This window comes from Camelus bactrianus, chromosome 23, assembly GCF_048773025.1.
Source record: "Camelus bactrianus isolate YW-2024 breed Bactrian camel chromosome 23, ASM4877302v1, whole genome shotgun sequence".
Lineage (NCBI taxonomy): Eukaryota > Metazoa > Chordata > Mammalia > Artiodactyla > Camelidae > Camelus > Camelus bactrianus.
In genome coordinates, this window is record NC_133561.1 from 23,243,748 (window position 1) to 23,269,711 (window position 25,964).

At 38.9% G+C, this 25,964-nt stretch overlaps 1 protein-coding gene across 1 annotated transcript in view; it reads left to right on the forward strand.

Moving 5' to 3' along the window:
* Nucleotides 1-4,653: 4,653 nt before the first annotated feature.
* PLA2G4A (phospholipase A2 group IVA) overlaps nucleotides 4,654-25,964 on the forward strand; it is a 185,136-nt gene continuing 163,825 nt past the window's right edge. The window contains exon 1 of the mRNA XM_074351811.1: nucleotides 4,654-4,671. The gene's annotated coding sequence lies outside the window, so the exon portion shown is untranslated. The remainder of the gene's footprint in view (nucleotides 4,672-25,964) is intronic.

Here is a 25,964-nt window from a genome sequence, read left to right on the forward strand (position 1 = left end):
GTGGAAAGGCAGGGAATTCTACTGATGCATTTCATGAGTCAGGCACCCAGGGAACTGAATAGGATGGATAAAGGGGAAGTATGTACCCCAGGGGTTTCAATCTGCTTACCTGATACTTACTTCTGATACAAAGCATCACGTTTATACAGATTCTTCCTTTGTGAAAAAGAAGTGTGCATGTGTGCACGCACACACACACACTGCCCCTTGTTCAATGTCATTAAGATGAGAAATAAAAATGAAATGTCAGTAAGCCAATTGAGCAAATAAAGGTGAGTAGGATAAATAGTTTCAGAAAAAGACCAACATCCTAGGATCACAGACGGAAATAAGATTTAGTGGAACAAGCACAGTCTTTAGATTTAGGAGTCTTGGTTTGGAATTCTGGATTTACCATAAAATAAGTTCATTTCTAGTATATGTGAAAATTTTATCAAGACATTCCATCTTATGGGCCATAAAACTAGTCTCAACAGATTGCAAAAGACTGAAATCTTACAGAGTATTTTTTTTTTTTACCACAATGGTATTAAATGGGAAGATAACAGCAGTAAATCATCCAGAAAAATCCCAAATATATGGGCAGTCTGGACTAGTGTATATCTATTAAAGAGATTAAATTTTTTTATCATAAACCCTCCCACAGTGAAAATTCCATGCATGAATGGCTTCACTGGTTAATACTACCAAACATTTTTGGAGGCAATGATATCAATGCTAAATAATTTTTTTCAGTAACTGGAAGAAGAGGGACTACTTCCCAACTTAGGTAATGAAGGCAGTGTTACTCTGATACCAAAACCAGACAATGTCACTGTAAGAAAAGGAAACTATAGACCAACAATCCTCATCATCTTGCATGTAAACAGCCTTAACAACATACAAGCAAGTCAAATTCAAGAATGTGTAAAAATAACATTCTATTGTAATCATGTAGATGCAAGTTCGATTCAACACTTGAAAATCAATAAATATAATTTGCTAGATTAACAAATTTCTAAAAATTACATGATCATCTCAGTAGATGTATAAAAGACGTCTGATAAAACTCATTATTCATTAATGATTAAAAAAACTTTCCAGAAAAGAGAAATAGCAAGGAAAGGCGTCAATTTGATATACAGCACCTAGGAAAAATCTACAGCTAACAACATACTTAATGTGAAAGACTGAGTTCTTTTCCTCTAAAACTGGAAATAAGCCAAGCCACCACTTCTATTCAGCATTATACCAGAGGCCTCATCTTGTGAAATAAAGTAAGAAAGAGAAATAAAAAGCTTCCAGATTGGAAATAAAGATGACATGATGGTGTATATAGAAAATCTTAAGGAATTTAAAAAAAAACCTGCTAAAACTAAATTAATTGGGCATGGACACAAGATTCAAAAATTTTTACAAAAACCAATAGTATTTCTATATACCAGTAACAAACAGTTTAATTTACAATTGCATGTGAAAACAGAAACTGCCTAGGGATAAATTTAACAAAGTATGTGCAAGACCTGTATACTGAAAACTACAAATCCTTGGTGAATTAAATTTAAGGAGATTTACATAAATAAATGGGGAGATTTACCATGTTTATGAATTAGAAGACTCAATACTGTTTTTTGTTTTTTGGGGGGAGGGTAATTAGGTTTATTTATTTACCTGTTTATAATGGCGGTACTGGTGATTGAACCCTGGACCTCGTGCATGCTAAGCACATACTCTACCAATGAGCTATACCCTCCCCACCTCAATACTGTTAAGATGTCAATTCTACCTAAATGATCTAGAGATTTAATGCCATCCCAATAAAATTTCAGCAGGCTTTTAAAAATAGAAATTGACAAATTAATTCTAAAATAAATATGAAAATACAAACAACTTAGTGTAGCCAAAGCAGTTTGTAAGAAGAATAAATTTAGAAGAATAACACCACTTTGTTTCAAGGATTATAGTAAAACTATAATCAAGACAATGTGGTCTGAATCAAAGGACAGATCTAAATCAATGGAGCAGAATAGATTCTAGATGTGCACCTACACATACATAATCATTTCTCATTTGGCAAAAACGCAGCATATATTCAATTGGAAATAAAAACCTTTTTAACAAGTCGTGCTGGATTACCTGGATATCTGTATGGACAAAAAAAAAAAAATCAACATTTACCTTATTCCCTTACATAAAAATTAACTCAGAATAAATTCTAGACTTAAATGTAAAAGATGTAACTATGGAACTTAAAAAAAAAAAAATCTGAGTGACCCTGAAGCAGACTTCTTAGGTCAGCAGGAGAAAATCATAAAAAAAGATAAATTGGAATTTCTTCAAAAGATACTATTAAAAATAAAAAGAATAGCCACAGATTGGGAAGAAAATAATGCATTTAACAAAGAACATGTATGTCAAATTTATAAAAACATTTGCAACTGAAAAATAAAACATCCCAATTAAGAAATTAGCAAAAGATTAAAGAGACACCTCACCAAAAAAGATATATAAATAGTCATCAAGTTGAAAAGATGATCATCAATCAATTTCAAATGAAATCCATAATGAGATCATACTATATACACAGTATAATAGAGTCAATAAAAATTATGAAATCCTGCTGTGCACACATTATAAATGTCCCCTTCCCTGAAGTAGGAAAATTCCTTGATTAGAAGTTGATTTTACTCATTTGGAGCAAAGACTCCATTGTTCCTTGGCTTTGCCTTTTGGAAGTTATTTCTTGTCCATTCTCCTCCCTGGCCACCTCTGAAAGGGGTGTTGGAAATTATGTCCTCCCCACAGCATTGATAGTTCACTTCATGGTGGTGTAACTTTGGATACTTGATTGTTCTAAGCATTGAGGCTTATGTGGACTGGGCTTGTGGTTCTTAGCTATGCAAGTCCCTTAAGAGTGTAGGCTTCAAACCCATTTGTTCCAGTCAGAACCATGTGCCAGTAGCATTCTTAGTCAGAACTGACAAACTCAATTTCTTTGTTTCCGGCCCCATACCTCTTTAATGGCAGCCATCCAGAGGGTATCAAGCTTGGGGGGAAGTCCAAACCCTTAGATTGTCTTTTTTTTGCTTTTTGTTTTTAAGCAAGACTGAGTCTTACTATATCCTTGTAGCAAAATTTTCCACTGCTTGGCTTCTAGAAACACCCAATTTTCCAACATGTTGAAAGTCTGTATAACGGTACTCTATCCCTCCTTATGCCCGACTTGCTGAAGAGCCACTTCTTGCCCAAGTTTATTTTTCTTTAATAACAAGCTACACATGGCCATTAATGATCAACACATTTTAACGTTCTATTTATTATCCAACCTCCTCCACCATAGCTACAGGTCTGCCTTAGAACCTACCAAAGACTACGGCGTTAGCAAACATTTAGATGCCTAACCTCTAACCCATGTCACATAGTTGAACTTTCCTTATGGAAGTACTTCATGTCTAATAACAATTTCTATATGATTGAAGGATGTCAGAGCTACAAAAGATAAACCCTGAAATCTCAGAACCTTCCATTCATTTCTTGCTCATGTTGAGGCTGATCTGTGGCAGGGGCAGGGGTTCTGTTCTACACAGTCGTCCCCATCCCAAGTCTACTGTGCTCTGCTTTCTTCAGTGGGCGGCATCTCAAGTCTCCCTGGTTATTGGCATTCTGCTAAATGCTGGGAGAGGATGCCTTGCAGCATTTCTGCCCACATTTCACTACCAAACGAAGTCGTATGGCCACCTGAAACTTCAAAGATGTCTAAAAAATAAGTCTAGTTGGAGATAAAAAGAGTTTAGCCAGTCTCTGTCAAATAATTTAATGGTGTCGTGGGAAATTAGACATTTGTTATTTAGGGATGCTCCACCTAAAACACAGTTAAATGGAGCTGTGCTGGATCATGCAGGAGCTAAAACAAAGTCAGGAAAATGTCACCCTCTGATATTAAAGAAACTGAGAGTAAAAATGAAAATCAAAGAGCTTGGCCTGTTACATGGATGATTTGCCAATGTGCTGAGCATACATTTTCCAAATTCAATCAGAGTGAAATAGTGTATCATTAGGAAGATAAAAGTGTAATATAAATTGTACAAAAAATACAACCTTAATTTTATTGTAGTAGGTTTTATATATTATTTTAAAAAGGAGATTAAAGAGTAAAATCTGTTCGTTTTTATATGGTACTAAAGAAAGGTAGCAGGAGGCCAAATATTTCTGATGGATACAAAGGTTCCAGTCACTTAGGAGAACATGTTTTCTCTAGTTAAAAAGGATAAAGGATGATTCTCTGTACTTTATCCTAACCTGGGGACAGTATTCCTCAGGTCCATTTGCTGTAACTTTAGTCTTGCTAGAATTATGATTATTAACTTTAACAGGTATTTGGATGATGACTTATTGACGATTTATGATAAGCCAGCCACTGTTCTATGCTCTTTGAACACGTTAATTTGTTCTTCCAACAACTCTGAATTTATCCATTTTAATGATGAAGAAACTGAGTCATACTAATGAAATAACTTGTACAACAGGCTGCTGTAAATTCAGCTGGCAAGTTGCAGAGTTGGATTTGAGTGCAGACTGATCTGATGCCAAATCCCTTGATCTCAGCTAACACACGATCCTGCCTCTTGTGGGAAATAGACACTGCTACTGGAAAGGGGGAGCTCTGGGATAATGGAAATTCATCTCTCCAAGGTAAACAAATAGACTTACTTTCTGGTTTATATGTCTTGTGTAAGTCTTGATGGTTCCTGATAGCATACCCTCTGTCTTTGCAGGTGCAAAAAAAGAAAGATGATTTTAAAAAAACAATATACATCCATTTTTTGCAAGATTTACATTGTTATTAAGAGGATGCTTAAATACTTGGCATCACTCTTCATTCTATATAATAAACATCCCACAGTGGTCTCAATTTTACTTTGTGTGCTTCCTAGATCTGACATCATGTCCAAAGTCACCTGTTGGAAGGGTAATATGTACACCTCTCTCTGTTAGGAATAAGTCACCAAGCTGGTCTTTAGTATCTTAAGGTAAAATACTTAATTCTACCTAAATGTCCATCAATAGAGGAGTGGATAAAGAAGATGTGGTGTGTGTATATATATGCAAAGGAATATTATACAGCCATTAAAAATGAAATCTTGCCTTTTACAACACATGGATGGACCTGGAGGTATTAGGCTAAGTGAAATAAGTCAGACAGAGAAAGACAAATACTGTATGATTTCACCTATATGTGGAATCTGAAAAAACAAAATGAATGAGCAAACAAAACAAAAACAGACTCTTGGATACGGAGAACAAACTGGTGGTTGCCAGAAGAGAGAAGGGTAGGGAGGTGGGTGAAATAGGTGAAGGGGTTTAGGAGGTAAAAATTTCATTCATAAAATAAATAAGTCACAGGGATCTAATGTACAGTGCAGGGAATATAGTCAATAATATCTTAATAACCTTGTGTTATGACAAATGATAGCTAGACTTATCGTGGTGATCATTTCACAGTATATAAAAATATAGAATCACTGTGTTGTACACCTGAAACTAATGTAATAATTGTAAGTCAATTATACTGCAATTTAAAAATAATTAATTCTATCAGAACCACAAAACACTAGGACTAATGTGAATGAAACATGCAACATACGTATAAATCTGTTCTTGATCTGGTCTTAATCATCTCATTTTATTTAAATATGAATATTCATACAACCTAATAACAAACTGTCTTCTACCCCGATTCTCTCTTGGGTTTGTACTTACTGAGCCAAGTATCAAAATCAGTAGCAGATAATTCTGCATAAACAAATTTCATTACTCCAATGTTCTGAAATTTAATGGGCAGCATGGTTCATTACTATTTTCTTTAAATATGACTAATATTTATTCCTATGCTGTTTTTACAGAACTCTTATAGATCTTACTCTGTTTGGACTTGACAATTTGATCAGTGTGTTGTCTCCCTCTTGCTGTGAGATTAATATATCTTGACCATTCTATGAATGTTTCAAAATAGACCCTCTATACCGGAATCTGACTTTTGTTTTGAAACATCTCATAAAACTGTATGATGTTCCAAAAAATATAAGCGGAAGGATAAGGATTGAGAAATCAGTTTTGTAACACAACTTACAGTAGAAGAGTGGCTGCACAATTTAATTCATTCACATTTAATCATATTTAAAACTAATTTAGACTAGCTTAAATATCAAGGAAATTCACTGGTTTATGTTATTAAATAGCAGCCCAACACTAAGGAATTATTGAACTAGGAACCTTGTGCCCACAAATAACCTTTCCTCCACCGTGGGGAATCCTACAAAATTCCAGAAACATGAGCTGATATTTTAGTAACTGTAACAGTGTTATCAAATACAAACATACATGGTGTTCTTTTCCAAAGTGAGTCTACAAACATTGGGGTTTCCTACCTAAGACTGTTTTCATTGGAGAGAGCTTCAGTAGGGTGAAAAGTTTAAACCATTAAGAGGCAGTGCAGAATGAGATTATGAAGTCGCAATATTTCTTCTGTTTTTCTTTCCTTACTGTGATTGACTTGTTTCATGATGCAGTAACTCATTTGGCCTCTTCATGCCTTAGAAGACAATTCTGCTGTGATTTTGAGTTATGTCTTTGCTTATTTTTGAGCTTCACTACCAGAGACAAAGTACTGAAAAAGACATGTTAAATAAGATACGAATTTGTTGCTGTCATCTGATTCTATTTACAAGAAACCTTCAGAAAAGGCAAAACTATGGAGACAGAAAGCACCTTAGTAGTTGCCTGGCGCAGGGGTTGGGAGCAAGAGTTACTGTAAAAGGGAAGAGGGCAATTTCCTGAGCGGATGGAAGTGTGCTCAGATAGGACTGTGGTGACGGTGGCACTGCACAACTGCGGAAATGTACTGAAAGCCATAGAACCCTGTATACTAAGAAAATGGTATCTAATCATCAAAAGGCAGTTGTCCTGTGGCTCCCCTCCCTTCACTGTAAAGGCAGAGTCTTCACTGTGGCCCCCGAGGTCTGGCATGATCTGGCCCCTCACTGCCTCTATTCACTCCCTCCTCTTCCCTCACTCACCCATCCCTCCCACACTGGCCTCCTCCTCACTGTCCCTGCATCATCCCACACACCTCTCACCTCAGAGCCCTTGCACTGGCTGTTCCCTTCATGCTGAGCACTCTTCCCCCATGTATTAACGTAACTCCCTCTCTCACATCCTTCAGGTCTTTGTTCAGACATCACCCCCTCAGACCACCCTATTTAAACGACAACCCTCTTCCCCATTCCCTCACTTCCTCTCCCCCTCCCCAAATGTATTTATCCACGTTGCCCTCTGACCTGCTGTATGTTTTTCTTTTACGCTGTTCACTCTGTGTCCCTGTCCATCCTCTCCCCCTGCCTCACCTCTTCCTTCAGCTAGGACAGAGCTCCAAGAGGGTGAGGCCTGCTTTTCAAAGCTGTATATCCTCAGCAGTGGCACAGAGCCTAGCACATACCAGGGACACATTAGCTAAAGTAATGAATGGCAGAACTCTGGGCCCTGTGTCTGAGCCCCTGGCTACAGGAGGAGCTGGCTGGCTAGGGCACGAGACTGGGCCGAGGGTCTGCCTGCTCATGTGCTGGACCCCATGGATGGGGAAGGGTGGGGTGGCCCCAGACAGAGCAGTGACTCAGACATTGTTTTTGCTTTTGGACCTGCGTGTCCAATCTCACACAATGCCCAGGAATCTCTGCTAAGGGGCCCATGAGGGCTGAGAAGCAGCTGAGTAGCTGAGACCCTGAGGGCCAGACAGGGGACAAGAGCCAGCCAGATGTTCCAGCATGTCCTCACTGACTGCCAGGATCCTCCCACAGTCAGCATCAGGGGATTCCACCTCAGCCCAGCCTCTGTTTCAAAATCCACTCATCCCACAGACATTGAGCTCTTGCTTTGCACCCAGCCCTGTGCTGGGTAACTCTGGGGACCTAGTGTTGATGAAGACTCTGCCTTCCTGGGGTTCTCGGTCCCCAGATGGTGATAACCCCAGGTGAGCGAGGGTCAGGGGAGCCAGCAGGCTGTGGGAGCCCAGAGGCGGCACCTGATGCAGTCTCAGGGGGGGTCAAAGAGGGCTTCCGGGGAAAGGATCTCTGAGATCTCCCGTAGTAAGGATCAGCCAGGCAGAAGGGAGAAATTGAGGGCTATTATTGGGAAAGAGGTGGTAAGCCACAGTCCTGGAAATGAAAGCGATGCAGAGTGGCTAATCCTCTTCTAGTCCAGAGCAGGGGTGATTTTGACCCCAGAGGATATTTAGCAGTGTCTGGAGACATTTTTGGTTGTCATGACTGGGGAGAGCTGTGTGAGCTACTGACATCTAGTATGTAGAAGCCAGGGAAATGCTCCCACACATCCTGCAAGGCATAGGACACCCCTTACCCCAGTCCCAGCCGACAAAGAATTATCCAACCCAAAATGTCAATAGTGGCAAAGTTGAGAAATCCTAGTCTAATCTGAAGAAAAACCAGATCCTGCTGGCCTTGATATACTAAAGAATTTGTACTTTATCCTGAAGGCAAAAAGATAGACTTGAAAGGTTTTACTCAGAGATGGAAGAGAAATTCTGGGTATGTCTGACAACTCAAGAGAAATCAGGGTGCCCTGAGCCCTAGTCTCTCTGATCATCTCGCCACCCCAACCTCCCACAATAAACAACAGAAATTCAGAGTAGGAAACACCTGCTGTCGGCAAGTCTGGGAACCCTCTGAGGACAGGAATGGGCACGACCTCAGTAGAACATTTCTGGAGCTGCCTCCGGGCCAGGCCCAGGCTGGGGTGGCTCCGCCCAGGCATGCTGTGCTCTTTCACAGCAATCTCGTCCTGGTGCCCTCCCCGGATAGCATTATCTTGCCCTGCCTCTGCACTCCTTCAGTCCCTGGCACAGACTTTCATCAGCACCCTTGTCATTTAGGACCTTAAGTCTTTTTATCCGTCAGTCTCCTCTCCCACTGCACTGAAGGCAGGGACAAGGCTGGAGCTTTTGTGGCCCATCGTCTGGCCCTTTTGTCCAGTCCCTCTGCTTACCACTGGGAATGTGAAGCCTCAAAGAGGGAAAGGACTTGCCCAAAGTCACACACAGTCAGCTTCATTCTCACCTCCCAACCCGTACTCCTCTCCCCTGTGCTGCCTCCCACGTGACAGTGTCATCCTAGTGGATGAGTCTACACAGCACCTTGCTGTCACTCATTGATTCCAGGTACCTGAAAGGTGGCTACCTGAACTGCCTGGTGTGCTCTGCAGCCTCAGTTTAGTTGCAGAGGTAATAGGCAGAAGTCATCAGTGCCTGGACTAATTCCCCCATAAGACTAGTTTATGCTAAAAGCATTCTCATCCCAGACCTGACCACCTTGGGTTGGTGATGTCCTGTGACTTCTGCCTGGGGTGGATCCCAAACCTAACCTGAGTGATTTTCTGTAAGCACCTCACCTTAGTCTCACTGATCCTTGGCTTCTAGTCTGTAAAATGAGTCTGTTGGCCTCCACAGCTGGTGCCCTTTATTACAATGTTTACCTGACTTCCCCAGAACTAGAAAACTAGTTAGTCATTGTCCACATCTTGAGTACCAAGCAAGATCCTGAATGCCGGACCACTCTAAGAACAATCTTGGAACCTGGAATCTCTGAGTGGAGAACCCAGGACATCTGGGTACCAGTCTGTTCTGCTCTGTGCCAGCCCCCCACTCAGCCAAGAACCTGGTGGTTTTCAGGCACTAGTGTGCAGGGCATCCAGAGCACAACAGGGCCCAGCTCCCTGCACTGCTGGCCACGTGGCCTGGGTCTTGCCCGGGCTTGCTATGCATATTCCCTCTGGGCAAGGCACCCACTGCCTTGGATTCCATGGAAAGGGTCAGGACACACCTGAGGCCTCCAGGTAGGGAAGAACCCCTTAGCCCTACCTCTGCCTTTGTACTTGACCAGAACCTCTACCCCAGTCCCCTCCTGCTCAGCTGATATCCTCTGGATTTTTCAGTATATTACTTTTAATTAATCTGAGACCCTCACCGTACTTTGAACCAATGGTAGAGTGGTATGCATTGCTGTTCTAATTCTTTGAATCTTAAAATGAGTAGAAAGACACACAGAAGGATAAATCACAGGATAATGATACTAGAAATTAACTTTCCCAGTTAGACAGTTTTCCATATTATCTACCACTGAGGCTTTTTTAAAAAAATAATCCACATTAAAAAAAAAAAGTTGGATCTTTTATTAAATTTATGAGATGCCATTCACTAAAAATAAGTCATCCTCTCTAAACTTAAAAGTAAAGAGACTTCTTGAGTAATACATTTGGTGGTAGAGAACTTTTCAGAAGGTCCTAGTCAGTAACCTAGTCTAAAATTTAACTTTCTCTTGGTTACCTACTATTAACAGAGTGCCTAGGAAATAGTTCTCACTTGAGCATCACATTGCTCCACAAAAAGTTAGGATGGACAACATCCTTTTTCTCATTTGAAAGAAACTGAAGCTCATGAAACTCTTCATGTTCAAAGAACTTATCATGGTGGGCCTATGACAAAAGTCTAGCCTTCTAACTTTTAAGTGTTAATAAATAAAATGGTGAAGATCTTGAGTTCTGCTGTCAGAACAAAATGGGTTAAAATTCTGGCTGTCTTTTAATTGCTGGGGGCACTGGATAAATTCAACTCTTCATCACTCAGTTTTTTTATCTTTAAATTAGGGATAATAATAGTGCCCACTTCATAGAATGGTTGTAAGAATTAAGTGAGTGCCTGTGCAATGCCCGGCTTATAATAAGTACTCTTTGTATGTTTGCTGTTGTAATCAGCCTTGTCCTTTTCATGCTATAGAGGCAACCTCGGGAAAGTGGTAAAAGCTTGGCTTTGGAATCAGCCAGACGGTTTCTGATTTCTGCTTTATCACATGACTTTTATGTAAGTTATTTCCCTATAAACTCTTCTGGCCAGTTTTGTCATATGTGAACTTGTAAGGGAGATTATGAAGATTAAAGTCCTGGTCTATAGAACAGGAGGTTTAATAAAAGTTCAATTTTTTTATTCCACCTAGAACCTCTCTCAGAAAGTCTATTTACTAAGTACTTAATTTTACAGGATGCATTTTGTCCCTTGTTTATATAAGCCATCTTTTTCAACAAGGTATCACCAGTACCTAGTACAGCGCCTGCATCTTATTAGGTGTCGGACAAATATGTATTTCATGTTGTGGATTCTCTGAAACTTAGGATGGCCAGAGAGGATTTCTTGAAGGAGACAGGATTTAAGTGGATCTTGAATAATGTTTGGACAAGATGGTCACCTTATAAGAATAAAGAATGATATTTAGGAGACCTGCTCCCAACGACAAGCAGACCACAAAACCTAAACTTCAAATATGGGCAAGAATGATGATCCTTGTAGAAGTTCTAGAGGCAATAACCTTCAGACCTGACACAGGAGGTATTTATTCCATGGCAGGAGTGACATGTATCCTGGAAGGAGCACAGGGAAAAGTGAATGTTTGGTGGTGGTTTTAGAAATGGAAAAAAAGTTATCTTTTCCATCTTTTGAAAGGGGTGGAAGAATGGTTCATTAGGCTGTATTCACAATTCTGATTGAATAAAATTTAATAAACCAGTTGTTCTTCCATATATTTTCTTTACTTGGATTTTTAACCTTTCTGTTTGGATTGGAATCATTCCACTGATGTTAATAATATTCCACACAGAGATAGAAAGAAGCTTTGGAAACATCACTGTCTTATAAGCTACAATATTGTCAGGAGATAAAGTCTTTTTAATAACAGGAAAAAGTGCAAAGGCATTGGTGTTCCTCTGGAGGTGTCAACAGGTTGGGGTGTTAGTTGAGGTGGCGGACAAGCGGCTGCAGAAATTTCATTGCATTTTTCTTCTCCACAGGTCTCCTTGACTATAGGTGCAGAGTTCTCCCATGGCTAAGGGAAGATGATGTGTGGTAGGAATTTAAAGTGCAAAGGGCATGGAAACTGTGGATATTGCCAGAGGTTTTTCAAGGGTGTGAGTCCAGGTGTCCTGATTTTGAAATTTCCTTTTGAGGCTACCTCCCACTCTGTTAGAGGACAATGATTGATTTCTCTGTTTATTCTCATGCTTGAGCTAGAAAAGGATGAGGTTGATTTGAGAGCTTCGGATTACGTTTGACCACTTGCTTAAAAGGACTTTATCTATTCATAAACTCTTTCTCTTCCTTATTTCTTTTGTAAAAACAACTCATTTCCATTCCCAGTGACCAGACTCTGGAGTTTGTCACCATTCAGAACTGCTATACTTGAAGTCAACTCAAATCCTTCCATTCTCTGGCCATAATGTCTTAGTCAGTTACTTTCTTTCTTTCTATTCTATGATCTTAAGAGAAATTTGGAATTCCAGGACCCTTTTCTTTTATCTTCACTTATCAGTTGTTGTTGTTTTTTTTTTTTTCAATAATTCAACCCTCCCCTCCAGCTGGATTTGGAATTCCAAGACCCTTTTCCTTTATCTTCACTTATCAGTTTTTTTTTTTCCAGTAATTCAGCTCTCCCCTCCAGCTGGTTCTGTGGTTCACATTCTAACCTTTTCTCTTACCAATAATATACATTTCAATCTATCATTACCCCTACCTTGTAAAATTCCAACCATGGATGAATACCATGGGTCCTGCGCCAGAAAAGTAAACTTCTACCCAATGCTTCCCCAGTTTCTTTTTATTCTTAGAACACCTTAATACTTAATTCTGAGAAGAAATGAAGGCCATCAAAATAAGAGCCTTCTCAACATCTGTCTCTAAAATTTTCACCTGCATCCATATTCACTCTTCCTTCTTCTCTTTTAAAAGACATGATGTCCCTCTTTCTAAAGTTAATCTCTCTACCTGAGTCCTCTGTATTCCACCTACCCTCTCAAAGACTTTCCATATTCATGTTCCAATCTCTCTCCTATCACATTCTTTATTGTCTCCTTCCTGTGAACATTAAGCTTGCTTAAATCTCTCCTGTTTAAAAACAACAAAAATATCTACTCTCATCTTTCTTTTCCATTAAGGACACCTCTCTGAAGGCATTATCTACTCTCACCCCTCCACTTCCCAATAACCCCTTACTATTTATAATTTTCTATATGGTTTTCCACCTTTACAAGTCAGTTACAATAGATTTGTTCTCACTAAGGACTGCAATGATTTCTTATAGTTAAATTCAATGGAAAATTACTATTCCTTGTAACTTTCTGTAGCATTTAACATTGGTCCTCAGTTCCTTTCTCTTGTAATCTTTCCTTCCTTAGTGTCTGTGATACTACGCTTTTCAGTTTTCTTTTTTTCCTTTTTTTTTTTTTCTTGTTCTATTTTTCCTTGCTAATTTCTCTGACTCAGTCTGTTTTGCTAGCTTGTCTTCTTTTGGCCATTTCTTAAAAGTTGATGTCTCTAAGGACTTTATTCTCTATTCTCCTCTTTATTATAGATAATCCTTCCAGTCAGTCTCATTAAGTTCCATGGTTCAGTTTTCCACCCATTTGCTGATGACTCCCAGATGTACGTCTATTCCAGAAGCTCTTGTGAATAACAGATTTATGAATTCAGCTCCTCTTGGATTTCCAACAGGTACATGTCTGCCTTAATCTGCTCAGGCTGCCATAACAAGATATCATAGAATGGCTAGTTTAAACAATATAATTTTTTGTTCTCATAGTGGTGAAAACTAGAAGTCTGAGATCAGGGTGCCAGCATGATTGGGCTCTGGTGAGGCCATCTTGCTGACTTGCAGAAGGTCATCTTTTCATTCTGTCTTCATGTGATGGGCGCAGGAGGGGTCTTTTTCTTCCTTTTTTTTTTTTTATAAGGCCACAGTCCTATCAGATTAAGGTCCTACCCTTATGTTCTCATTTAACCTTAAGTATTTCCACAAAAGCCCTATCTCCAGATATAGCCACATTGGAGATTAGAGCTTCAACATAAATTTGGGCAAGGAAATGGAATAATTCAGTCCAAAGCAATGTCCAAAATTGAACTCATTGGCTTCATATTAAAATCAGTTCGATTTTCGGTGTCCCCAATTTTAATAAATAGCACCAGGGACAGTATAATGTAATAATAAAGAAAACAGATGCCAGAGCCAGTCTTCTTGGGCTCAAATCCAGGTTCTTATCTTTTACTAACAATTTGCTCCTGGGCCCCAGTTTTGTTCATGCATAAATGGGATTATTGTATAGTATTTATCCCATAGGAATATTGTTAGGATTAAATGAATTGATATAATCTTTGAAACAGTGCCAGGCACATGGATATAATTGTCAAAACAGTGCTCAGTACACAAATGAACTTATTTACAAAACAGAAACAGACTCAGACAGACATAGAAAACAAACTTATGTTTACCACAGGGGAAAGGAGTTGGGTCAGGGATAAATTAGGAGTTTAGGATCAACAGATAACAAACTACTAAACATAAAATAGATAAACCACAAGGTCCTACTGTATAGTACAGGGAACTATATTCAATATCCTGTAATAAACCATAATGAAAAAGAATATATATATATATGTATAACTGAGTCACTGTGCTGTACACCAGAAACTAAAACAACATTGTAAATCAACTATACTTCAAATTAAAAAAAAAAAAAAAACACGGTGCTCAATAACATCAATTATTATTATTTTCATCCACCTAATAGGATAAACTAAATGCCTTCACATCATCCTTGACCCTTACCTCTCCCCTCTCTCTGGTATTTACTCAACGTCTGGGCTCTGTAGTTTCCATCTCCTCAGTCCTCTGGGACTGACTCATGCTCTTCATCCCCTTACCTTTTCCAGGCCAGGAATCACTCCTATTTCCTGGATTACCACAATGACATATTAACTAGTCTTCCTTGGCTGACCTCCTTCCAGTCTAGTCTCTCACCACATCCAGAGTGTTTTTCCAATAATGCAAATCTCTCCAGGTCAGTTCTCTGTCTAAATCCATTCAACGATTCTCCAGAAATCTTTATCGTGGTCTACAGGCCCTTCCCGATGTTGCCATGCTTAGCTTTACATGTTAGCTTCATTTCTTTCCAGTCACCAGTTTTCACTCCATGTGGTAGCTACACTTTAAACTACTTTATGTACTGTGAGGCATTGCTTCCCAAGAAGCTTTTTTACTTCACAACACCCAGAAAATGATCATAGATTCAGGGGACACTGGGGTAAACCAACAAGTTTGCTAGTGTCGAGGGGCAGCGGGCCTGAGAGCTCACCAAGCCCCTCTAGGGTGAGGGAGTCAAGATTTAAACACGTCTGTAACCTTCTCACAGCACAGACACATAATAGGGCACGTGAGTCTGAAAGCTGTGTCTAATGACAGATGGCCACACCAGTGCCATGAATTCCACTGTCCATTCCTAAAGGGACACCTTATCCACTGCCCAAACTCCTCCAAAGTGCAGATGAATCCCTCATATCCCACTTTATTTTTTATTACTCTATAAGACTACGATAACAAAACCCTGAGTTTAAATGTCTAACTAAATTTTAATAAAAAATGTTATTAAAAATGTAATATAACATAAATAAGGTAAGTTATATGCTTCATTATGATTTGTAAGCTCCTTGGAAAAGGATGGTATCTTCGCTCTGTAAAATTTTGCATCATCTCTGAATATATGTTTTAATTAATGAAGGAGCAAAGTCATGAGACAGGATTCAAACAGAAGGCAGCAAGAAAGAAACCAGATGACAAGAGAGGAGATGTTCTAAGTGAGGGCAGGGAAGGAGTTAGTGGAGGGCAGAAAAAGGTGAAGCCAGAAGGAATTCCTGGAGCCAGGAGAGCAAACTAGAGGTACTCCTCAAGGGCGCTCGCAAATGATAGGTACTGAACCCCTCACCTCACACAATTCTAGGTGCTCAGTTAGGAATTGGACGAGCTGCCTTCGTGTCATTCATAAATAAGCAAGAAAAAATTAGACAGAGAGAAAACGAGAAAGAGGAAAAGTAAGAAAAAGAAAGATCCTCACATCTCATTTTAGATCCTAAACTCCTAATTTATCCCTGACCCAACTCCTGCTGAGAGCCTACCGCTTCATGTCTGGGTTTTTTTTTCCCGTGTGTTCCAAAGAACAGCTACGTGTCCCCTTTCAGAACTTATGCAAAAACATGTTCCTGAGGAACTTTCCACAGATATTGATAATACAATAATAGATAAAGGCTTAGGATCAAGCGGGAACATAGGAAAATCTGCAGTTTGTAAGAATCCAATACTGATATAAAATTAATTCTCAACAGTGCCTAAAAATTCTGACCAATGCTGTTGCCTCCTGTACTTAATTACACTGACATAAGAAAACAAACACTTTTTACATAGTAAACCAATTTCCTTTTTAGTTAATACAGTTGCACCTGCCTTAGGCACCAGAATAAACTAGCAAGATAATTGCTTTCCTGAAATCCAGAGAGTGTAGCTCTGGGTATGCTTGGCTTTTGGCAGCAATACCAGAGTGACTCTAACTAAATGGTAGATATTTAGATTGTAGGTTCATTTGGGAGGAAATTTTTAAATGCTCGCAAGCATCAGAATCTCTATATACAAATAATAAATCCCACTATATCATCGAAAAAAAAATGTGTCTTAAATGCATGATTACCTTACCCTTTTGGATTCTTGACTCAAGTCTATTTCAAACTCTATGAATAATTGAGAATTAACTTGACATTTTAACATCTCTATTCTTGGAAATAACGATTCCACGAATTCCAAAGTGCTTTTTAAAGATAACTCAGTTTATTTAACATTTAATATCTTGTTACATCTTTGGGACTAATAATATATACACAGACATAAATTAATCCCTGTTCTTCCTTTAAGCTAACTTATCTGATTTTGAATTACAACTTATTTTTAAACAAAATTTTTACTTGAGAGGAACATATCTGATATGAGAAAAGTGGTTATAAGAATTTAGGATTGTAAAATAAATTCTTCAGAACAGGATATGTTGGCATTTTCTACTAATAAATATCAAAATCAAATCATTAACTGACACAAATTACACAAGTAATGTCAAAGGGAAATTTAAGTAAACTTACTAGGTAAGGAATTATAACAAACTGACTAGTTAACAAAATAGATTTGAAGCCTATTATTGTATTAAGAATTTGGTTTATTATCATCTCTCTTTATCACCCTTTTCTATTCATCTACCCCCTTTCCACTGTATTTCTGTCTTTTTTGATTCTTTCCCCTTAGTTGCTAATATATTCAAATGACCCAATCATCAAGTAACAAGAACAAAAAGACAAACAAATATTCTTGGTCCCTACTTCCTCCTCTGGCCACCAGCCTACTTCCCTTTCCTCTTTAGGCAAATTTACCTTTTGGGGGAGGTGAGGTAATTAGGTTTATTTATTTATTATTTATTTTAATGAAGTACTAGGGTTTGAACCCAGGACCTCATGCATGCTAAGCATACACTCTACCACTATGAGCTGTACCCTCCCCCATTCAGCCAAACTTATTTAAATGGCAACATTTTCCAGTCTTCTGTATCTCCTCAACTATTCTTTAGTCTTCCGCACATTACAGTTTGCCTTTCTCCTATTTTCCTGCTGAAACTGTGGTCAGTAATTTAACTGAAAACCTTTCATCTCCATATCTAGGAGATTCACCGCTATCGTCCTTTTGCTCTCAGCAGCGCTTGATATCACTGACAACATCTTCTTGATTTTTGCCCTTGAAATGGTAAAACCCAGCCAAGGCATCTGGGTTCGGGCCCATCCAGGAATGGTAGGATACACAGTTGCTGGTAAAATAAATAAATAAATCTGTAAAAATCCCAGAAGTGAAGAGGGCGTTTGCAATCAGTAATAACAGGCTCAGTGTCTAGTTGTGGTTTGATGTCTGTGCGAAGAAAGCAGATGTGGCCTTGAACCTGCAGGAGGCAAGCAGCTGAAACTGAGATGCTTGCATTTAAGCAGCACAAGGAAAAGGGGACCTCAGTGAGAAAGAGGATAGAGCACTGAAGAGGAAAACAGCAGACGTATGTGGCAACTGTAAACTTGCAGTTTGGGCCTGCATACTTATGGGACACAAATGTTGCAGTAATGCCTCAGCTGAAAAAGTAGTAAAAACTGGTTCCAGAACAATAAAATGAGGAAAATATTGCAACATTTTAAAAACTAAGGGTACCTGGGATTCCTTAGAAAACAATCCCTGTTGAACACAATTTCATGATAAAAGTAACAAACCACAAATTGGCGACTCAGGGATTCAGCTTCATTTATCTTGAAACACTGTCATCTTAAAGTCCTTTCTTCTAACTAGAAGCACAGGAGTGAGAGTGGAGAAAGTATATCTGCTTTTAATTGCCTCTGACTGGGACTGACACGTGAATTTTACATACATTCCATTGGTGAGAATTCATCATATGACACCACCTTGTTAGAGGGGGGCTAGGTAATGTGTCTAGCAGCGTGCCCAGAAGAAGGTAACAATTTTGTGGACATATAGCAATTATCTTTGCCACATTGTCCTATCAAAGAGATTAGTAAGAATTATCGATTCTGCCTTGGATATCAGTAACTAATCCATCTTCTTCTCCTTCCCAAACGTCTTCAAGCTTGTTAGGCTGTCATCAGCTTTCACTTGGAATACTGCAGTAACCTCCTGACCTGTCTTCCTACTGTTTCTTTCTGCCACTGTCAAAATTCTTTGATTGTAAATAATACTACCTCTAGCTAGCTTAGGAAAAATTGGGAAATTACCATACAGGTCTGTTTATCATCTTATGGTCTTGTGAATGAAAAATACTGCAAACCATATCAGTAAACAAAGAATGCTGAAGCCATCAATCAAGTCATCAGCCGCTGCCTGCCACCACCCTCCTCCAGTGAAGACAAGCCTGCAGCCCAGCCTCTGCAGCCACTCACAATGGTGCACTCTGAGGGGACTCAGAATAAGAAAGGACAAGATACTGGCCCGAGATAGCTAGATGCTTGTCAAAGGAATGAATTCAATGAGCCCAAATGTTTGCTTCCTCCCATACACAGAAAAGCACTAAATTCTTTAACTTGAGATGCCTGATTTTCTTTAGAAAACAAGCAGTCTTTTATTGTTCTAACTACTTGGTCTTTGCTGTAAAGCTCCTATATATCCTAGCTCCTCCCCTACCTCTTCTGAGCAGTCCCTCAGAGTGATCTGAGAGGCTGTCATCCCGGCTTGAGTCCTCCCACCAAATAACACATAACTCTCAACTTTTAGGCTGCATGTTTATTTCAGTTGACAGACTCCAGAAGCAATAAGAAAGCTAAACCCAGGAAAGTCCTGGAAAAAGAGATTGAAAGGGTATTAGGTCAGATATCCGCAGTTGGCCTTTGTCTTATTTGGCCTCTGTTTAAGAGGAATTTTTTTCCCTCCCAATCCACAGTGGTGTTTCCTGTCTTAATGTTGCAATAGTATTCAGTTGCTTTTCCTCCAATATGGTACCATTTGTAGAAAGCTTTGGCATAGAATTCTTCTGTATATAAGGACTAGGACCCAATCTAAGTCACCTACTACTTTTTATCTCCCACAGACCCTAACCTAAAGTACGATGTTTTATACAATCCTGGCCGAGTGATTCCTCAGTAAACATTCGACAAATCAGTGAATGGACAGCAACATTATGCCATTTTATTCCACTGTGGGCATATTGTTAACCAATTCCGACCTAAGAGTTCTTGCACTGATTCAGACTAGTGAGTCTTTCATCCTTCAAGAAAATTTCTCATGACGGCTAAGTTTCTAAAAAGAGGGACAACTGACCCTTTATTTTCTTGATTTTATGCTCCACGATATACCTTATCAGTTGCGGCACCATAAAATAACTACGTTGTGTCCTGTGTTTGACCTCATTGGAAAGCTCCGTGTATTTGTCATTGCAGATCTCTGTTAACTCAGAGCTTGCTAAGTGCTTTGGCACCCATTAATTACTCTGACTCTCAAAATTTTCTTGTTAAGAAAATGTTAATAAAATTTAGCTTAATAGATAATTGTATAGTATCTTAGAAACTATTTTATATGTATTAATGCTTTTGTTTTTCGGTCTTACAACAATCCCATAAGTAACTAGAGATGAAACTAGTTTTTTCCCCAAGGCATTTTCCCCTTAGTGTTATCTCAAAGCTCAAATCTGATAGCTGATTTTGTTATCAAATCCCACATAATATCACTGTCCCACATAGCATCTAGTGAAACAGCTTTCTTGGAAGCGAAAACAAACATCATCAAGAAAAAAATGGACTGTAAATAAATCACACCTCAATTAAAATAAATCCAAGGAAAAGAAAAAAGGAAAAAAATGGAACGTGCTTCGGAGGCAGCATAGAGTGGTGGTAACAAGTGTGAGCTCTAAAACCGGACTGCCTACAACCATGTCTAAGCCTCCTAACTTTTTGGCTGTGGCACTTTGGGCAGGTTAATTTATCCATAAAAATGGATATAATAATAGTACTTAATTCAGAGTTTTGAAGTTTGTTGAGAGAATTAGATTAGGTAATGGCTGAAGAGTATCTGGTACAGTGTGTAAGTACATGGTAAACACCTATGCCCATTGGAAAGGCTGTATGGGGAATTGGGTTAGAGCCTGACTCTGGACCCATGGCACTAGGGTTCAAAACCCAGCTCTACTTTTTTACTATCTGTGTGACCTTGGACAATTGACTTAAATTCTCTGTGCTTTAGTTTCCTCATCTATTTAAATTGGGACCACAATAGTACCCACTTCATAGAATTGTTGTGCAGAATAAATGAGCTAATAAGCTATAAGATGCTCAGTAAGTTGTTAATTAAATATTGCTTCCTATTAGAGGAGACCCTCAAGATTTTTTCCAGGGTTGAGTACTTAATACAGTTAAGCCTGACCAATCTTGTTGTTTTCTTTGAAGTTGGCAAGTCGATATATGTATATTTAAATAAACTCCAATGTTTTCAAATAAATTTATCATTTTTATTGTTGACATTTATTAAATTCCAGCTAAAGTTATTGAGCTTACTCCCAGCAAAAAGCAGAAGCAGAAGGAAACCACCCAGTAACCTAGCATGGCATATACAGCTCCTTATCCACTCACTAGCAAGCAAGTCTTTGTTTCTAGCAACCGACATTTTCTTATTCTTGAAACTGGTATTTTGATATGTAGGGTATCAGACAGATGTGGGTTGCTGCATCCCAGTTTCATTCAAACGACTACAGATCTAGTGCTTTTGTTCTTTTTCAATCTCCTGCAATGTGCCAGGTAGGTGAACAGACATCTGTTGCCATGAGGGGTTAAAAATAGACAGATAGATAGACGGTAGATAGATAGATAAATAGATTTTCAGCTCTGTTATTGAACCAAGCTATTTACGCCAGTTAAATGCACTTCCCCTTTCCCAAATAGCTTTCCAACCAAACAGCCTCAATCCACAAGATTTCTCTTATTTGAAAACTCTTTGTTATATTATTCAACATCAGGAGAGACTGTAGAGGTTGAAAAATCATTATTGGAATACATGGGAGTTGGAACTAAACATATCTAGGAGAAACCAGCACATTTGGAAAAGAGAAAGGAACTATTTCATCTTTAGAGAAACAAAACAATAAAAATACCTGTACTTGATTCTGCTCTTACAATGTCCTGGTTACTTCTAAAATTCTCTTTAGACCCACAGTTGACTGGGCTGAAGAGAGGATGTTTTCACATCCTGTGGTCTGTGTAACCCCTTCCTGCTTTATCTGCACTGCAGTGGCAGGTCCCTGCAAATAGTCACAGGCAGCACTTCTGAAAGAAGTCTCCTTGCTCTGCGAGCCACCTAGAAGTGCACAGAGATGCACATGAAAGTTGTGGGCTCAACCATCCATTGTCACTTCCAGTTATAATGATCTCTGATTAAATGTATGTATCTAAGCTCATCTTAAGCCCATAGTATGTGCTTTCTTTAGAGCTTACTGGGTTTTGGAGCACAACATTTACTTCAATGTATATTTTATAACTGCCTTATGAATTTAAAAATATTTTATTTTCATTACAATCTCGTAAGAGAATTGCCACAACATGCATAACCAAAACTAGGATAGAGACTAGGCAATGAAAACCCCTTTATATGAACAAGGGCGTGGCTGCTAACAAATGCAGCTCCTCACTTGGGGAGGCAGTCAGAAGATGATTGTTTCTTGCTGATTAAGGCTAGTTGCCAGACCGACCTGACGGATTGCATCTTGTCCCACTTTGCTTTCTGTGCACTGGAGGTAAGGCTTCTCTCTCCTGAGGGATCTTAGGAACCAATAAAATGCTAGAAAACAGGTGGAACCTTCAGCACAGAGCAGGTGTAGTGAGATCCTGCATTCTGGAGCTTGAAAGGAATCTTAGAGTAATTGGTAAAGGTCCCTCATTTTTCACATAAAGAAACTGAGATCCAGAGAAGGTAATGCACTGCCCATGGCCACAGAGAAAGTATGTGGGGCAACCTGAGCCTAGAGGCCAGCTTTCTTCTCTAGAAGCTAGTTTTCTCCCCCTTTACCATTTTCCTTCACCCTCTGTGAAGATCTGTGAGGATTCACTTGCTGGCTTCATTGTGGGAGACTGGGCTCTAGGATCAGCAACCATCATTTTATCCACTGGAAATTCTTAGCTATAGCTAGGCTGGCAGAGTGGATATTGTATGAATTTTAGAGTAAAATCTCAGAGCTGTTGCTTATTAGCTGTGTGAGGTAGGGTAAATAACTTCAGCACTTTTAATTCAGTTTCATCGTATCTACATCAGAGAGTTACTATTTCCACCCAGTACTGAATACTCAATACCTTTTGGTTCTTTCCCTCCACTTGTTTACCTCCATGAAGTTCCATATCTTTTGTCACAGCTTCTTGAAACAAAATAAAACAAAATAAGTTAATAATATAAATATATCCTCTTAAACTGCTACCCTTGGGTCTAAATTTAAGGGGCACTACGTATAATAATCACTTAATAATTAATGCACATTTTCATTTTAGACAGGGCTGAAAGAAAGCATTTCTGCTCTATTTTTCACTTGAGACTGTAGTATATCAGTGACCCTGAGTCTAGTTACAAAAGGCAACTGGAATGGTTCAATTATTCAGGTAAAAACACAACACATAGCCTAGATTTTTCTAATTCTTTTAATAAGCTCCTGTCTTTGAGGAGTTTGTGTTCTTATTCTGAGGGGAAAAAAGCCAACAATAAGGAAGTTGAAACTATAGGCATATTTTGTTTTGCTTTACTTTACTGCATTTTTAACAAATCAAAGGTTTGTGACAACCCGGCATCTAGCAAGTCTATCAGTGCCATTTTTCCAACAACATTTGCTCACATCATATCCCTGTCACATTTTGGTAATTCTAGAACTATTTCAAACTTTTAAATTATTATTATATTTGTTATGGTGATCTGTGATCAGTGATTTTTTGATGTTAATATTGGAATTTTGGGGGGCATCACAAACTATACCCATATAGGACAGTGAACTTAATCCATAAATGCTGTGTGTGTGTTCTGACTGCTCCACTGCTGGCTGTTCCCCCATCTCATTCCCTTTCCTCTGGCCTCCCTGCTCCCTGAGACACAACAACATTGAAATTAGTAAACCAGTAAATAACCCTACAATGGCCTCTAAGTGTTCAGGTGAAATGAAGAGTCTCATGTCTTTCACTTTAAATCAAAAGCTAGAAATAAGATTAAGCTTAGTAAGGAAGGCATGTTGAAACCCTAGATAAGCTGAAAGCTAGACCTCTTGTGCAAAACAGTTAGCCAAGTTGTAAATTCAAAGAAAAAGTTCCTGAAGGAATGTAAAAGTGCTACTCCAGTGAACACACGAATGATAATAAAGTAAAATGGTCTTATTGCTGATACAGAGAAAATTTTAGTGGTCTACACAGAAGATCAAACCAGTGACAACATTTTTTAAAACAAAGGTTAATCCAGAGCAAGGCCCCAAATTTCTTCAATTCTGTGAAGGCTGAGAGAGGTGAGGAAGCTGCAGAAGGACAGTCTGAGGCTGGCAGAGGTTGGTTTATCAGGTCGCAGGAAAGAAGCCGTCTCCATGACATAAGAGTGCAAGGGGAAGCAGCCAGTGCTGATGTAGGAGCTGCAGCAAGTTATCCAGAAGATCTAGCTCAGATCATTAATGAAAGTGTTACACTAAACAACAGATTTTCAATATAGATGAAACAGCATTCTATTAGAGATGATGCCATCTAGGACTTTCATAGCTGGAGGAGAGAAATCAATGACTGGCTTCCAAGCTTCAAAAGACAGGCTGACTTGTCAGGAGTGAATGCAGCTGGTGACTGTCAACGTTCATTTACCACTCTGAAAATTCTAAGGTTCTTAAGAATTATGCTAACTGTACTCTATCTGTGCTCTATAAATGGAACAACAAAGCCAGGATGACAGTGTCTGTTTACAACATGATTAACTGACTATTTTAAGCCCAATGTTGTAAACTAATGCTCAGAAAAAGAGATTCCTTTCAAAATATTATTGCTCAATGACAAAGCACCTGGTTAGCTCTGATGGAGATGTACAATGAGATTAATGTTGTTTTCATGCCTGCTAACAAAAGATCCATTCTGCAGCCCATAGATCAACATTCAAGTCTTATTAGTTAAGAAATATACTTTATAAGTCTCTAGCTGCCATAGATAGTGATTCCTCTGATGAATCTGGGCACAGTCAATGGAAAACCTTCTGGGAACAATTCACCATTGCTAGATGCCATTAAGAACATTTGTGATTCATGGAAAGAGGTCACAATATCAACATGAACAGGAGTTTGGAGGAAGTTGATTCCAACACTCATGGATGACTTGGAAGGGTTCAAGATTGAGTGGAGGAAGTAACTGCAAATATGGTGGAAATAGGAGAACTAGAATTAGAAGTGGAGCCTGAAGATATGACAGAATTGATGCAATCTCATGATAAAACTTGAACAGATGAGGAGTTGCTTCTTACGGATGAGCAAAGAAATTGGTTTCTTGAGATGGAATCTACTCCTGATTAAGATGCTATAAAGACTGTTGAAACAACAACAAAGGATTTAGAATATTACATACACTTAGATGATAATGCAGCAGCAGGGTACAAGAGGATTGACTCCAATTTTGAAAGAAGTTCTACTTCTGGGTAAAATGCTCTCAAACAGCATTGCGTGCTACAGAGAAATTGCCCATGAAATAAAGAGTCAGTTGATGTGGCAGACTTTATTGTTGTCTTATTTTAAGAAAGGTCCACAGCCACCCCAGCCTTCAGCAACAACCACCCTGATCAGTCAGCAGCAATTGACAATGAGGCATGATCTTCCACCAGCCAAAAGATTAGGACTCACTGAAGGCTCAAAATATGGTTAGCTTTTAATTTTTTTAGCAACAAAGTATTTTTTAAATTAAGGTATGTACATTGTTTTTTAGACATAATGCTATTGCACGGCTTACTAGACTATATAGTACAGTGTAAACATAACTTTTACGTGCACTGGGACACGAAGGAATTCATGTGATTCGCTTTATTATAATAATTGTTTTATTGCAGTGGTCTGGCACTGAACCCACAATATCTCCGAGCTATGCCTTTAGTCTTGCCTGCCTCTCATCTGTAATCATAGAGTACTGGCTTATAATTTCTTGATTTGAAAGGAACTTCTAGAATGTAATCCTTAACTGGTGTTGCTCAGTTTCTGTTTAAGAGATCTTGCCTGCCACCTGTGCCCTGAGGCCTTCCTCTCTCTAGCTCCAGGAAATAGCTTCTCTGTTTTCATCTTCTTTCTTCCCCTTAGCCAATAAGCATGTTAACTTTTCTCTAGATCTACACAAAAAGTAAAATTAAACCTTATCTTTTCTTTCACATATCATTTACATGCCATCTTTTTCATGTCCTTCCCTTGTTTCTCTTACCCCATTGCTCTCTAACCTCAGCCCTTGTTTCTCCTGCTCCCTTACACGCTAACCTCAGCCTCAAGCCCTTTAGCAAACTCTCTTG